The 16,459-nt window shown below is 32.4% G+C and overlaps 2 long non-coding RNA genes across 3 annotated transcripts; both read left to right on the top strand.

Annotated features, from left to right (window-relative positions):
* The first annotated feature begins 1,693 nt into the window (after positions 1–1,693).
* Positions 1,694–8,963, top strand: LOC129316185 (uncharacterized). 2 transcript variants are annotated; one of them, XR_008594699.1, is made up of 4 exons: positions 1,694–1,853; positions 2,062–2,191; positions 6,294–6,415; positions 6,503–8,963. It is a non-coding gene; the product is annotated as an uncharacterized LOC129316185 (long non-coding RNA). The 2 variants fall into 2 exon arrangements; XR_008594698.1 differs by having other exon boundaries at positions 2,018–2,191.
* Positions 8,964–12,438: 3,475 nt separating this feature from the next.
* Positions 12,439–15,670, top strand: LOC129315123 (uncharacterized). The gene is made up of 3 exons (XR_008594388.1): positions 12,439–12,826; positions 13,612–13,680; positions 15,103–15,670. It is a non-coding gene; the product is annotated as an uncharacterized LOC129315123 (long non-coding RNA).
* Positions 15,671–16,459: the final 789 nt, after the last annotated feature.

Genomic DNA, 16,459 nt, shown 5'->3' with positions numbered 1-16,459 from the left:
CTCAAAGGCTAGTCTAATTCGATGGGTATTATTGCTATAAGAGTTTGATTTAAAGATTGTTGACCAAAAGGGAATTGAAAAATTAACTGGCAGATCACTTGTCATGGTTAAGTACTGATGCTCAATGAGAATCTAACGAAGGAATCAATGAAGAATTTTTGGATGAGCAACTTTTTGCTATGAAGTGCAATGAGGCACGTTGATATGCTGATTTTGTAAATTACTTGGTGTGCTATGCTCTTCCTCATGACCTCAAACCATATTAAAAGAAGAAATTCTTATCTAAAGTGAGCCATTATGTGTGGGATGAGCCTCATCTATTCCGACAATGTTGTGATCATTTGATAAGGCGATGCGTGCCGAGGTATGAGCGATATGACAGACTTCATAGCTGTCACTCTTTTGAGTATGGAGGTTATTTTGGAGGAGAGAAGACTGCACATAAGGTCCTTCAAAGTGGTTTTTATTGGCCAACCTTGTTTAAAGATGCTTATGCTTTTATGCTCCAATATGACTGATGTTAAAGAATTGGTAATATCTCAAGGAGGAATGAAATGCCTCTTAAAAACGTGATAAAGGTGCAACTATTTGATATTTGGGGGATAGATTTCATGAGACCATTTTCTAAGTCATTTAGTAATGAATATATCTTGGTAGCTATTGATTATGTCTTTAAGTGGGTGAAAGTTGTTGCTTGTGTGAAAAATGATGCCCTAACTATGTTGAAACTCTTAAAGAAATACATTTTCACGAGATTTGGAGCCTTGAGAGCTATTGTGAGTGATGGAGGAACTAATTTATGCAACAATCAATTTCAAGTTCTATTGAAGAAATATGGGGTGAAACGCAAGATAGTATTGGCTTATCATCCACAATTTAATGGCCAAACTGAAATTTCAAATAGAGAAATCAAGTCTATTCTAAAGAAGACTGTATGAGAGACTAAAAGGGATTGGTCATTGAAGCTAGATGATGCCTTGTTGGCCTATCGCACAGCATATAAAACTCTTATTAGCATGTTTCCCTACCAATTGGTATTTGAGAAAGCTTGTCATTTGCTTGTGGAATTGGAGCATAAAGCCGATTTGGCTGTGAAGATGAATTTTGACTCCAAAGCTACTGTTGAGAAAAGGCTTCTACAATTAAATAACCTTGAAGAATTTCGAATGCAAGCCTATGAGAGTTCAAAGCTCTATAAGGAGAAGACTAAGAGGTTGCATGATAAGAAAATCATTTTAAGAAAATTTGAAGCATGACAAAATGTTCTCTTCAACTCGAAGTTGAGGTTATTTATTGGGAAGTTGAAGTTTAGGTGGTTGAGTCCCTTTATGGTGGTTCAAGTATTCACTAATGAAGCTATTGAATTAGAAGTTAAGATGGTGAAAAATTCAAAGTGAATGGCCAAAGACTAAAACATTTGTAATAATCCAAGAATTTTAAGTAAAAAAAATTAAAATATATAATGATATGTTTTAATATTAATTTTACATTATATTAAAAAGGATTGATGGTCTAGTGTGAGTAGCATTGATAATTTATCTACATCAGGAAATGAGTTCGATTCTTGCTAATGCAAAAGGGAGGATTTTTATTTTGGTTTCAGTTTTGTGAAATTACCATAATGCCCTTCTTTTTAAAAATAAAGATAGAGCGCATCAGATTTTTTTCCATTCCTCTTCCATTTCACGTTTTGGAACACACCAGAAGAGAGAGAGAGAGAGAGAGAGCTCTCCAGAACCCTTGCCTCTAATCTTCATTTCTGGCGTGATCGCCGGCGTTCTTCATCCTACTTCGCGTGGCCATTTATTCATTATTGCTGAACGTTGCTCTGCTGTTCATCCGCACCATCAACTGTGAGTTCTTCGTCCCCTATTCATCCCCTGTTCGTGCGATGAGTTTTGCTTCTTGCTGGTTTGACGCTGCTATTTGGGTTGTGTGAGTGGCTGTGGGTTTACTGGTTTTTGCTCATTTTTGCTCAATCAACTCTTATTTTCGCTTTTGTTGTTACCGATTTGAGGGAGCTCGCAAATCCTCCATGTTCCTCCTCTGTTCATGTTCCAGTTCAATGATAAAGCTCTCCTTCATCTTTGTTGCCGTCGTTCGTGAGCCGATGTGGAGCTCATTCTTTCCTCTTCCTTGTTCGATGATAGGACCTGTTCTCTCTCCCCCTTGTTCTGACACTATTGTTCTGGTATGGGAGGATTGATTTTTTTTTTTCCTTCTTTCTTTGTGCTGGTCGTTTGGTGACTGAAATATGAAAGAAATTTGGAGTTTCATCTTAGTTACAGCTTTGATAGATGAGTTTTGCTTAAATCTATAATTTTCTAAAATTCAATGTAAAAGAGAGGCAAGATTGAATGGGGCAAATGATATCCTTTTTCTGATGTGGATTGATTATTGTACAAGGAATGAAAATTAGGGGGGTTTATTTAGTTCAAATACTCATTGGGAAACTTTTAGAGATGAAATTGAAAAGGAAGAAGTTTGGCTTGAGTTTAAGAAGTAGTGTAACAAAGGTGTTTGACAAAATTCCTGTTAGAAGAACTTTTACTTGATTTTGAAATTTTTGAAATTCTATTAGTTATGTTGACAAGCACGAGTGAGACAAATATTATTTAGTTGAGTTTTAACTTGAAGGTTGACAAGGAATTTAATTATAAAAGTAATGTGTAGATAATTGAATTCTTTAGAGTCATATGGTTGTTAAGAAATTGTTGAGTAAGAATTTGAATGTTAAAAGCTTTATTGTGGGATTTGAAAATAATGTACATTTGGTATTTTGACAAAAAGCTTAATAGGAGATTGCATTTTAAGGGAGTACGTATCTAGTTATGGCTAAAGTCATATGAGAAAGCTCTGTGTTATAAACTACGATGTTTGGGAAACTTTGAATTATTTGGATGGATTATGATGTGTTAATGTGAGAAGGATGTTTATTAAAGTTGTAGGGGGTCTACTTAAATCTTATTATATATCATAAGGGGATTGGAGAAGAGGAGAATTTGGTATCATGGTTTAAACAATAGTGCTTGTAAGGTATTTGGGAAAATGCGTTTTAGAAGAATCTGACCTATGATGGCAAGACACTTGTGATGGTTGTATTGTTGTTAGACAAAATATTATAATTTTTTTTTAATGAAAGTTGAGGCAGAAATTAGAGATTTGTGAAATAGGTATTTTGATTGAAAATCCATGAACTAGATTGCTATTGATATGTTAGTGTTTAGAATTTTTAAGGAATAACAATTGATGCAATGTTTGAGAAAATGTTAGAAAATAGAGAAATAAAATTTATTTATTTATTCTTTACCTTAAACAAATTTAAATTGTAAATTTTAGATTGTAAAGTTTATATAAAAAAATGACTATAGTATTATTTGGACAATAGGAATTTAAGGACCTTGAGCTTTTGCAAAAAGGGTCAATTTAGAAGTAAGTTATATGCTTGGAAATCTATTAGGTAAGTGGATAGCATCTCAGTTAATTTAGCAATAAAATTTTATTTCCAAAATTATTTTTTTTATCATTTAATAACAATTATATTATGTATTTAATATTTTGTTAATTAAATTATTTTTATGTTGGAAAATTTTAAAGAGAGGTTGAATGATATTGGAGTTATGGCTTGTGTATGTGTTTTTCCTTACGAATGATACTTTCAAAATTGATGAGATTACTTTTATCAACTTTAATTATTTTTGGATTAGTCAATAAATGCCAAACATGGATAGTAGTCATGAAATTTTATTTTTGCAAGTTTTTAATGCTCAAAGCTATTTAGAGTCGGTAATTTTGGCGGGCCAGGCTTATTCGGACTGGGCTCAATTCGGGCCGGGTTTATTCAAATCGGGTTTAAAGCATCCTACCCCTTCTAAAAAGTCCATATAGCCAAGTTCGGCTCTAACATCTTCGAGCTTCAGGCTTATTCAGGCTGGCCCGAATACCTGAAAATTTTTAAAAATATTTTTTCTTTATTTTTTTGAACCAATTTTAATTTTTAAATAATTTTATTAAGCGTAAAATATTATCTTAATTTTAAAAGAATAAAATTAAAAATAACTTATCAACTTTGTATTTAAGTAACTGTTATTATTTTATTGTATTATGTATAATTTATTTATGAATGTTTTCTTTACTTATAAATTAATGTCTTAGTTGTTTAAATATTGCTTTTATTATAGTCATATATAAATATTTTATATATTTTGATTAAATTATATTATTTTAATTATGATTAAGTTGATCTCAATTCAATCACAATTAGACTACTAATTTAAAATTATTATTTCGATTAATTTAAAGTTTTTAATAACTTTTAGGTAAATTGTACTTTTCATTTTTATGAATATAAAAAAAATTGCCATCATTATATGATATAAAAAAATTATTTAATTATGAGTAAAATATTATTTTTTTGAAATTATTTTTCTTTAACTTTTTATATTGTTTAACTCTTACATAAAAGGGATTCTTACTTTAGTTTACTCTTAATTTTTAACCAAATATAGCATGGATAATAATTAAGTAATTATTTAAGAATATTATTCTATTTATTATGTTTAACTAGTAGTAAAGTCGAGAATTCGTACATGTTTAAATTTTATTTTTAAAATTATTTTTAATTTTATTTTTACTTTAAAATTAATTATGTTAATTTATAAAAAATATAAAATTATTTTTTATATGCAAATGATTTATAGGACTCAAAATTTTTTTGACAAAAATTGGGTCTTAAAATATTAAAATCAATATTAAAATATATTTTAAATATTATTTTGAGATATTTTATTGATTAAAAATAATAAAAATATGAAATATAACTATTTTTAATTTTTTTAAAAAATAACTACATTAAAACACTTATACATATAGTATTTTGGTATAAAATGATATAAAACTTAAAAAATTAATTAATATTTATTATATTTTATATATTTTTTTAAAAATTTATTTTTTATTTGGGTATTCGGGCTAAGCCCGAACCCAATTAGGCTTGGCCCGAATTTCCTCGGGCCTAATAATATTTTTTTCGGGCTTGGCCCTAAATTTTTCGGGTGGGTTCTGGCTGGCCCGTCGGGCTTGGCCCAAATTATCGACTTTAAAGCTATTCATGCAAGTTTGACTTTGAAAATGAGAATTGTATTTGTATGTTGATGATTTTCTCGCATGTTTGAGAATAGATTTGAAGGAAATTTTATTTAGGACACTGGTTGCTAATGGCAGTCCCGTTAGCCCTTGGCGTGCCATGTTTAACGACTAGCTAGTTTGATTTTTGTGAGTTTTGTTCTCACGTTTGTTATTCGTGGGTCACTATCCACGTTTGTTTCATGGCTTAGCGCTTGGTTATTTATTGTCATGGACTGTGTGTCCACGTTTATTTTATGGCTTCGGCTGCATTTGATTATTTATTCTTGTGGACTTTGTATCCACATTTGTTTTCATGGTGTAAACTGCGTTTGGTTAGTTATTCTCATGAATTGTGTGTCCACGTTTGTGAATTGTTGTAATAAATCTCTAGAAATATGATTTTTTTTAAAACTAATTGATGATTTCCTATTTAATGATTTTCAATTAATAAATATTGTTATTCTTATTTATTATTTAATTATTTTGACTTATTAAGATCAAATGTTAAAAGTTGCTTTGTTATTATAGGTTTAAATATTCTTGTTATTGAAGTTGTTTAATTATATTTTTTGGTATTATTAATCTTCATTTACAAATTTTATTATATTGAATCACCTTATCTTTAATTTTCATAACTGTTGTCAATTATTAAATTTTATCTTGCAAAAGTTGATGGTTGGGACATTATTCACTGGAAAGTATTTTGGTCTCAGATAGCGTAGCTAGCGCTGTACGTCCTGCTTACCAATGATGGATTTTTGCTAAGCTGAGTAGAGATTTGTTATGTAAATATTTATTATTGATGTAAATATTTATTTATTAAGCCATGAAGAATGTGTTTAGGTACTCCACATATATTATAGTCAGAGTCATTATTTTATTATATATTTTGTTTGTTGGTTGGAAAAGGAGGAGAGGCCCTAACTATAGTGATTTCCGTTTGAGAATTTTATAGTAGAGTTTTTAGGGGTTCCTATTTACAAAAGGGGTTCTGCCCAAATATTTACAAAAATATTAAGACTTTTATTTGAAGGAAAAACATTAAGAATGTCCTAATTTTAATGCAAATATAATTACGATTTTAAAAATAAAAAATTTTATTTTCTTAAGGCTTAAGAGATGTGGGTTTGTACACATACATTGTGCCAGTCACTCTTATTATTCAGGACGTGACAACACTATTGGGGCGGTGAAGTGGATCGTCAAGCATGCACCATTCAATTATCTAATGCAACTTAAGAAAGTGAAGAGTTAGGCTAAAAGACTATAAATCAAGCGCTCTTGGAAGGTAACCCAAGCTCTTAAACTCGCTTTTTGTGTTTAGTTTGATTTTTCTGTGTCTTTAGTAGACTATGTTTGGTCTTGTGTTTTGTAGGTGAAGAAAAGTCCTCGAATTAAAAAAAATGTATGTTAAGGGTGTATGGAGAGGAATCAAGAAGTCTAGTGGAATTATGCATTTTCAGGGAAGTGATCTCACTCCAAGTCTATTTTGCTACTTAAACTTTACTTTAGATTTTAAATCTGATATTTGAGTTGTGAAAAAAAAGTTGGATATGATTTGCACTCATTGACTAGTATAAATCTGATATGAAATTGATCATTGGTTGAGTTATGTTTTCATTATGCATGTTTTGTTGGTATGAAGTTGGTTGTGGTGTGAATGTGATAAACTTGTGCATATCTAGTGTTGAGTGTTTTGGATTGATCTAGAGTGTTTTTGTGCAAAGAATTGACAACTGTAAATTTTCATGTAAGCTTGATCTTGATTCAAGAAATTTATTGTGAATTTGATTGAGTATCAATTTTGTTGAATGTTTTTGAATGGTTACTGATGGTCATTCAATGAAATTTTGGTGTGGAAGGGCATATTGAGTGGTGTTGGATTGCATTTTAGCATTGTGGGGATCCATTTTGGCTAAATTATCGATATGGGATTTGACAAAATTTTAGTTGCAGCCAAGAAAAATTTGGTTGCAGCAAAAGCTTTGGCCAAGAGCTCGTAGCTGTAGCCAAAGAATAATTTTGAATGTTGTTGTTGAAAGAAATTGTAACAAGTTAATTTGTATGATACTATTTTGATCAAGGGATTTTATAGTTTGCTTTGAACTTTCTTAAAACCTTCTAGTTGTTTAACTTGATTTTGAAAAATGATTAGGGCCATTTTTATATGTGTTTGAGCTTTTCAAGCTAACCTAAGTTGATTTTATCTTTTTGAACCTATAATTTGAGCCTAAAAAAACAATTTAATAAATTCTTTTGGCTATCCATATGAAATCCAAACCTTATAAACCTGAAAAATCATGAATTATCTTGGCTTTGAGATAAATGGATATTTGTGATAGCTGATTAGGGTTTGATGTGGTTGGCAAGTTACATTATTCTTAGTTGGGTATGGATTACGTGGAAGAAAATGTGGGGCTTTTGTAATTTAAGTTACTGTTGAAAAAAAAAAGAAATATATATACACGAAAAAAAGAAAAAGAAAAAAAAGTTGTGCATTTTGAATTCAATAAAGCTTGGTGTACAAGATCAATTGGGTTCAAATTTAGGGGAGGGTATATGTGTAGTTGAAGAAAATTCTGTTTGTTCAAGGAGGAAGAGCTTAAAGGCATTTATCTTAAAGTATTTAATTTATTCCTTGATCCTATTTTTTCAATTACCTTTAATCACATTACAAGCTTATAAAACCCCTTTGATTTTTGAATTTGATGAGATAACTTGTGGGTAGAGAGATTGGGAGAAATTGAGATGTAAAAATTTTATTAATTGAAATTGTTTTATACAAGTTGAATTGATGTTGTTGACTTTGGTAATTGCAAGATAAATATGTCTTGACTCTATTCACACACGCACTTCAAAATTGTTGAGAAGCTAGATTTAATTTTATGAATCATGCATTCATTGGTGTTCTACTTTCTTCATATTGGGAATACTTGCTTGGGCAATTGATGAGGACAAAATCATGAATGCTTGGTAGATGGATAATCTATTAAATTAGCTGTTTTATTTGTTGTTTTACTCGAGGATGAGTAAAAATCTAAGTTTGGAGGTGTGATAACCTATAGAAATTTATGTCATCTCAGTACATTTTCTTATAATTTCATATGTTTTTTGATGAAATTGTGTATACTTTGGGTACGTATAATAGGAAAATGTGCATATCTCATACTTGGGTTTAAATAAGAAAATCTTAGTGTAAATTATGTATAATTCTTATCTTGGTATAATTAATCTTGGATTCATAAAATTTCTTGCCTTAGGTTGTTGAAGCATTATTTGAGGAGTAAAGGAGTTATGAAATTATTACATCAAGAAAAAGTCAATACAAAGAGTGAAGAATCAAATGTTAGTTCAGGCATTTTTGGCCTCAGCGGAAAGCCAGAGATAGAATACTATTGACATGTTTTGGTTGTAGTCGAAGTCTTGACCGAGAGGTTTTGGCTGCAGCCGATGAAGAATTGACCGCGACCAAAAGCTTTTTACTGAAGCTGTGTTTTTGAATCAGACTTAAAGCTAGGGTTATATATGCGAACTTCTTGCACTTTGAAGGAGAGTTGCAATTGTGAGAGGTTTCTTGAGGCTTGCTCTACTAGGGTTTAGGGTTCTTGGAAGAGATTTGATTAATGATTGAAGATTTGGAAAGATTCAAGTAGGTTTCCTTCATTTTTTCTTTTTTTCTTCCTTTTTCTCTTCTTGTTTCTAATGTGGATGCTGTAGATTGTGACATTTATGGCTATTTTCTGAATATGAGTGGTTAGTTTTTTTGTTTTAAGATTATTTCAAACCTTTGTATGGATTAAGATTTGAATATTCCTCTCTTTTGATAGTTTATGACATATATGTGTTTATTTTATCCTATGCTTAACGCTTTTAAGTATTGATCACCATTTAGATTGTTCTGTTCACTTGAATTGTGCTTGAGAAAGCTAATTTAGGTGTAGAATTTGGATAAATAATGTTGGACTTAAAATTTATAAAGATAAATAAATGGTTTGTTGGTAAAATAGAGTTATTTTATTAACCTTTCATAATCTCATTAAGATTGGAGTCTAAAAATTATTTTCATTAATTATTTTTAAGAGATTGTAAAATTTTAATGTTTGTAAATATATTTGATTTTGATTTGAGAAAGCTTTTTTAAGTGAATTAAAATCTTAGACTAGTACTTATTTTCATTAAAAAAAAATTTATTTGAGAGGAATTAATTTAAGTTTTATGAAATGCAAAGGGGAGAGATAATCCTAAATCCTCATCTCTTGAAGTTAAGGTTTCAACAAGTTTTAATTGCTTTAAAACAATTTTAATTCAATTTTTATTACTTTTACACAAATTTACTTTTGATTTTGCTTCACTTATCTTAAAACTTAATAGTGAATTTTAACCTTCATTTACTTAAATTCTCATGGAAATAATAATTTTGAAATATTTTATATTTGTGACAACCCATATGCTTACAGTAACGCTTGACAGCGAATAGACATCATGAATCAAATTGTGGTGAACTAGGACCATGGTCACCTTCCCGTGGCCATCATCCTTGACGAATCAAACTAATACACTGTGGGCTCAACTGATGGAGATGTGGATCACAGCTCAAAACAAAGGCAGATATCTCACTAGAGAAGCAAAACGATCGAACGTCGACGAGCCTGCGTTAAATACATAGATCATAGAAAAATCAGCGGATACGTAGCTGGCTAATTGAAGCAATGAATCCAACTCTCATGCAACATTTCATTCGACTTCCCATAGCCAAAAAAGTCTGGGATGCACTTGCTTGAACCTTCTATGATGCATTGAATGAGATAATACTATTCACTGAACCAGAAAGCTTTCTCAACCCGCCAGAATGGACGTCCTCTTTTTTTTTACTATAATGAACTTGTAGCACTGTTTCAAGAGATCGACCATCGCTCCTGTGAACAAGCTACCTCTGTTGGTGGTGTCCTTTACGTTAACACGGCTATGACTCGCCTACGAGTTCATATATTTCTTGTCAGTCTTGATCCTGAATTTGATCAGGTCCGAGGGGAGATACTAAGAAAGGAGACTCAATTAGATCTCAAATGCTCGTACGCCTATGTATGTTGCGAAGCATAACAACATTAGACCATGAACGTCCCACGTCATTCTAGTGAAACTACTGTTTTATTAGCTAAACAACCTCAGCAGGGATTGCACCGTGGTTCCTCAAAGTCAAAGTCACGGAAAGGTGATTGACTTACATGTACTCATTGTGGTGAGACGGGTCACTCTAAGCAATACTACTATGAACTTGTTGGGCATCCTGATTGGTGGGACTTTACTAAGAAGCCACGGAGGAAGGTCAATGCTAATACTGTAAGTATACCCTTGGAGTAGAAGCGGCCACTTGAACCTGAACCACCTATTGCTAATGTAGTAAACTATGGTAAGATTTCCCTAGTCTCGAAATCTTCCTCCACTTCTTGGGTTATTGATTCAGGTGTCTCGGATCATATGACCATGGTATACTCGGCTCCTGTGGTGAGTACAGCAACAGGGGGAGCAGCATGAATTTAAAGGGCAGGGACAATGTTATCTTTCTCGTGATTTAGCTATGGACACAGTTTTACTAGTTCCCTCATTAGAGTATAATCTACTATCAGTAAGCCAAATTACCCTTACTCTTACATGTACAGTGACTTCTTGGCCTTTTTTGTGTGTTTCTGGACATCCTTACCAGAAAGATAATTGGCTGTGGTGTTAGGCAGGGTAATTTATATTATTTGAACATGAGTCTCCAGATACACCAGTGACAAACTCTATCCATTGCAAGAATATAGCAGAAGCGGATGTATGGCTTTGGTATAAACGCTTAGGTCATTTGTCTTTTGGGTATTTGAAACAGCTAAAACCTACTTTGTTTTTACACTTGAATAACTCCTCTTTGCATTGTGAGACCTGTACATATGCTAAGAGTCATCGTACGTCATTTATTCCTAGTCCAAATAAATGTACTGAACCTTTGATGGTAATTCATTCTGATGTTTGGGGGGTCCTGCAAAAGTATCTACCTTTTCTAATTCTCGTTACTTTGTGACTTTTATTGATGAATGTACTTATATGACTTGGGTATCCCTACTTTCTCATAAGAATGATTGTGTTTATAGCATTTCAAGATTTTTATAAAGTGGTGCAAACACAATTTGATAAGAAAATCAGTATTTGGAAAACCGACAATGGCACTTAATTTGTGAATTCTCAGCTACATGAATTTCTGTCTACCTATGGTATTCGATACCAAACCTCCTATGCTTACACCTTCCAACAAAATGGCTTGGTTGAATGTAAGAACAGATAACTTCTTGAGGTCATCCGAGCTTCTTTGTTTGGTACTAACATGCCATGAACATACTGGGGTGAAGTAGTCAGATCTACTACTTATCTCATTAACCAGATTCCATCTAGTGCTATTAACTTTCAAACCCCCTTCAAAAACTTCAAAGCCTTGTATGCATTCTACATGTCCTAAACCTTGAACCTCATGTGTTTGGTTGCCTTGCCTGTATCCGTATACCGAAAGCTCTTAAAGGGAAACTTGATCCTTGTGCCCAAAAGTGTGTCTTTATTGGCTACTTTGACTTCCAAAAGGGTTATAGATGTTACGACCCTCAAACCCATAAACTATATACCACTCTGGATGTCACCTTCACTGAGACGAAACCTTTTTACTCACCTCCCTCAACTTCTCTTCAGGGGGAGACTAATGTAAGGGAAGAGAAGTTGCAAGTAGAAATTGATGCTATAATAGGGTTGAGAAAACTAAAAGACCTAGAACAAAGACTCATGAAAGAAACAATGCATGATCACATTATAGAAAATACATTATTATTGCCACCATCACCTACACCACAAGCCCAAAATCTTCCTATGGATGTCTTGAATACACTTTTAAGTGCGTGCTTCTGACTCAAACATTGTTGAAGAAAATAACTATGTTGAGAATTATCTTGATCTAGAACCATGAGTTGATGAACTTTGTAATAACCAAAAAATTTTAATTTCAAAGAAGATAATCATAAAATAAAATAAAATCTATGGTAAGTTATTTCTATGGTACTTTTATTAATTTTGGAACAATTTTAATAAGAGATAGTGCTGGTCCAGTAGGAATTGAGCCAGTCTCTTATTATTCAGATCTTGAGTTCAGATCCCTCTCCCTCGAAAGGGAAATTTATTTTTTTATTCTGGCTTTATAGTATTACCATTTTACCCCTAACTCATTGGATATTTTATTCTCTCTCTTCACTTTCTTTGACCAAATGAGCTGCTGCTCTGTGTCTTTGTCGTTCTCCACCCCCTCTCTCTTCCTCTTCATCTCGTTGCTGTCATTGGTGAGCACAAGGGCTCTGCCTATTGCCGTTGAGTCTCGTCCTTTCCCATTTCTCTTTCTTTGATCTGTTACCGGTGCTTGAGTGGGAGAGGAACTGAAATTCTTGATCTCTTTCGCCTTCTCCTTCCTTCCTCCACTGCCTTCAACATCACCGGTGTGGTTGTGAGCCGGAACGCCATCAGCCGCTGCTGGAGATCCAATACATGATTTCTCCTACTCTCCTATTTTGTGACGCTCTCTGATCTCTGTTTGGCTGGCTGTTGTGCATGCGTGAGGATCTCTTTCTTCCTCTTCCTTGTTCGAGCAGCAGTATATCCTGTTAGTTTTCGTTATTATTGATCAAAGGTAAGGATTTTCAAATCTCTTTCACCCTCCTCGGTTCTGTATGTGTATATGTGTTAGAGAGATCGTTGCTGTAGTGATGAGGGGCTTTGAACTCTCTTTCTTGATGATCTTCTGTGATTAAGTGTGTGAGTTTATGATGGAAGTCACAAGAATTTTCTTCCCCTTTGTTACTGCTGCACGTGACCGTATATGTTGGGATATGGAGGAAAAGCTTGATTTAAATTGAAACTTGTAGTAATAAAAAGATGATGATGGTGCAGTTTGAATTTTAGTTAAATTTGATTTGATTATTGATGTTGATAAGATTTTTGGAAAAGTAAAATTGATATGGAAGATGTTGGTGTTAGTTGAAAGTTTCACACCCACAGGGTATTAGATGAAATTCCTGTGAGAAGAGTATGCTTAATTTTGGTGCTTCCCTGAAATTTTATTGATTATTGTAAGAAGTATATTTTGTATAGGTGTTGTTGGTCTAAAAATTTATCTTGAAAGTTGCAAAGAAAATTTAGTTGTGAAATTAGCTTTTAATTATGTGAATTCTTGAAAATGGATGGTTGTTGATAGATTATGTGAAAAGAGGTTTGAATATTACAAAGTTCTTGAGTGGATTGGGAAATTAGTTTTGTCCATGAAGAAATTTTTGTGAAAATCATGGTTCTAAAGTTTTAAATTCATAGTTATTATATAAATATACATGTGTGTGTATAAATAGAGGACGTGTTAATGTTAGAAGAGAGTTTTTGAGCATTGTTAGAAGTTTATTAAGGCCCTAATATATTTTATAGGAAGTTTGGAAGGAGAGGAGATCAATTAATGTGGTACGAAGAGGACCTTATACTTTGAAAAAACTTCAGGTAAGTGGATAGTGTCTTAACTAATTTTTCAATAAAGATTTCCTCTACTAAAATAGTACATTTTTTATACAAATTGTTTTAATAACAACAATGTGGTTATTGAATAGTTTGTTTATTAAACTTCTTTATTTTGTGAAATTGCTTTTACAGGTTTTGAAATTTTAATTAATAAATAAATACAAGTTTAGACTTTGATTATGAGATTTCATTCTATTAAATATTGGATTAATACAGAAAATAATTCATGCAAATTCGACTTTGAAAATGAAAACTTTATTTATTACTGATGATTTTCTTGCATGTTTGAAATGGGATTTGAAAGGGACTTATTATAGAGCACTGGTTGCTAGTGGTAGTTTCGTTAGCCTTTAACGCGTTATGGTTATGATTAGCTAATTCGACTTTTATGAGCATCTCACTCACATTTGATCTTCATGGGTTTAATACCCACATTTGATTTCGTGGCTTTGGGTCGCGCTTGGTTAGCATTACTTTCGTGGATTGTATGTTCACATTCATTTCGTAGCTCAAACTGCGTTTGATTACTTACTTTCGTGGACTGTGTGTTCACATTTATTTTCGTGGCATAAGCCACGTTTGGTTATTTACTTTCGTGGATTGTGTGTTCACGTTTGTTACTTGTTTTGATAAGTTTCTATAATTATGAGTTTTTAATTATTTAATGGATCTATTTTTCATTGATTTTGATTAATAACATATTTATAATTATTTAATGCAATCATTTACTTTATTGAAATTATATGATAATAACGTTTGATATAATACTTTAATGAATCAAGAATTTATTTAAAGTTACATAAAGTCCTTTTATGATGAAGTTTATTAAATATTTATTTGTGAAAATTGTTATTTCTAGCACATATAATCATGTTAAACTTTCTTTTTGTACATATTTAATGATTTATTGTTGGGATGTTATTCATTATAAATTTATTTTGGTCTCAAATTTATTATCTGATGCTGATCCTATTGTTGACTTCTGAGGGGCATGCAACTGTTCTGGGTGAAATTTTGTTTAGCACTATGTCCCTTTGATGTAAATATTTGAATTTATGTATTTTATGTTGGAAGTAAGATTAGATGCTCCGCGTGGCCTATGATTAGGATTCTATTTTGATATATGTTATCTACTGGTTGGAAGGAGTTGAGCTCCTGATTGATATTATATTTTGTGTAAGATAGAGTATTGTAGAATTTTTCAGAAAATGCTATTTATCGAGAAGGTTCTGTCGAAATTTCAATAAAAATATTGAAACTTTTATTATAATGATTTTTATTCAGTATGTTATAATTCTTAGGACAAATTCAACTATGTTTTAAAAAGAAAAAGATTTCTCAATTTAAAATTTAAAGGATGTATGATAAGGTTCACATTCTATGCCGGTAACTCTTTATTTTCAGGGCACGACAAACTTCCTCTAACTCATAATCTTGAGGCTGACCATGATAATGTTGAGAACGGTGAGCATAGAATATCTCAGCAAACTATGAAAGGAGTTCCAAAGAAGCGCTATGAACAAGAGTTGAAGGCAAAAGATAAGTATCCAATCTGTAACTATACCTCAACAATTAGAGGCATAGAAGGAAAAAAGGACTTGTATGGTGTTACTATTCCAACAAACATCCAAGAGGCGCTTGAGCATCCAAATTGGATGGAAGCCATGAATGAAGAACTAACGACTCTACAAAAGAACCAAACATGAGAGTTAGTTGATTTATCTAGAGGCAGGAAAACCGTAAGGTGTAAATGGGTATTGACACCTATTCAAAGTAGATGGAAGCTTGGATAGTTACAAAGTGCGATTGGTAGTTGAAGGATACACACATAAACATGCTGTGGATTATGATAAAACGTTCGCACCGGTAGCAAAAATAAGTACCATACAGATTCTACTGTCACTTGCAGTAAATAAAGAATGGCCACTACAACGGCTTGATGTAAAAAATGCATTCTTGAATGGAACCCTTGAAGAAGAAGTATACATGGATATGCTATCAGGTGCACTTTGCTTAACTTCATGTAAAAACAAAGTGTGCAAGCTAAAGCATTCACCGTATGGGCTTAAACAATCACCTCGTGCGTGGTTTGGAAAACTAACTTCTACAATGAATGAGTTGGGTTACTAACAAAGCAATGTAGATCATACTTTATTCATCAAGAAAAATGGAAGTTCAATAACCATTCTATTGGTATATGTAGACGATATGATAATAATAGAAAACAACCGGCTAGAGATTGAATAATTGAAGACGCAATTAATCTCCAAGTTCGAGATGAAGCACCTTGGAGAGCTCAAGTATTTTCTTGGAATCGAAGTGATACGCACCAAATATGGAATATCATTATGCAAGAAAAAGTATATACGGGACCTTCTCACTGAAACAAGCATGCTGGACTGTAAACCAATAGATAGTCCTATTGAGGTCAACCATAAACTTGGTATCTATGTTGATCAAACTCCAACAGATAAATGATTTTATCAAGGACTGGTGGGCAGATTAATTTATCAAACACACACTTGTCCAGATTTAGCATATGTAGTTGGAGTACTAAGTCAGTTTATGCATGAACCAAGTGATGACCAGTTAAGAGCGGCGATGAGAGTCCTTAGATATTTGAAGGGGACTGTAGGAAAAGGATTGTTCTTCGCTAAGAATGATCCTATCGCCATTGAAGGATACACAGATTCAGATTGGGCAAGAGATCAAACAACTCGAAGGGCCGATTCTGGTTATCTCATGTTTGTGGGAGGAAACT

The sequence above is a fragment of the Prosopis cineraria genome, unplaced genomic scaffold (genome assembly GCF_029017545.1).
Source record: "Prosopis cineraria cultivar Desert tree isolate PC_DT_omini unplaced genomic scaffold, ASM2901754v1 PC7, whole genome shotgun sequence".
Lineage (NCBI taxonomy): Eukaryota > Viridiplantae > Streptophyta > Magnoliopsida > Fabales > Fabaceae > Prosopis > Prosopis cineraria.
This window is presented reverse-complemented; position numbering and strand designations above follow the sequence as displayed.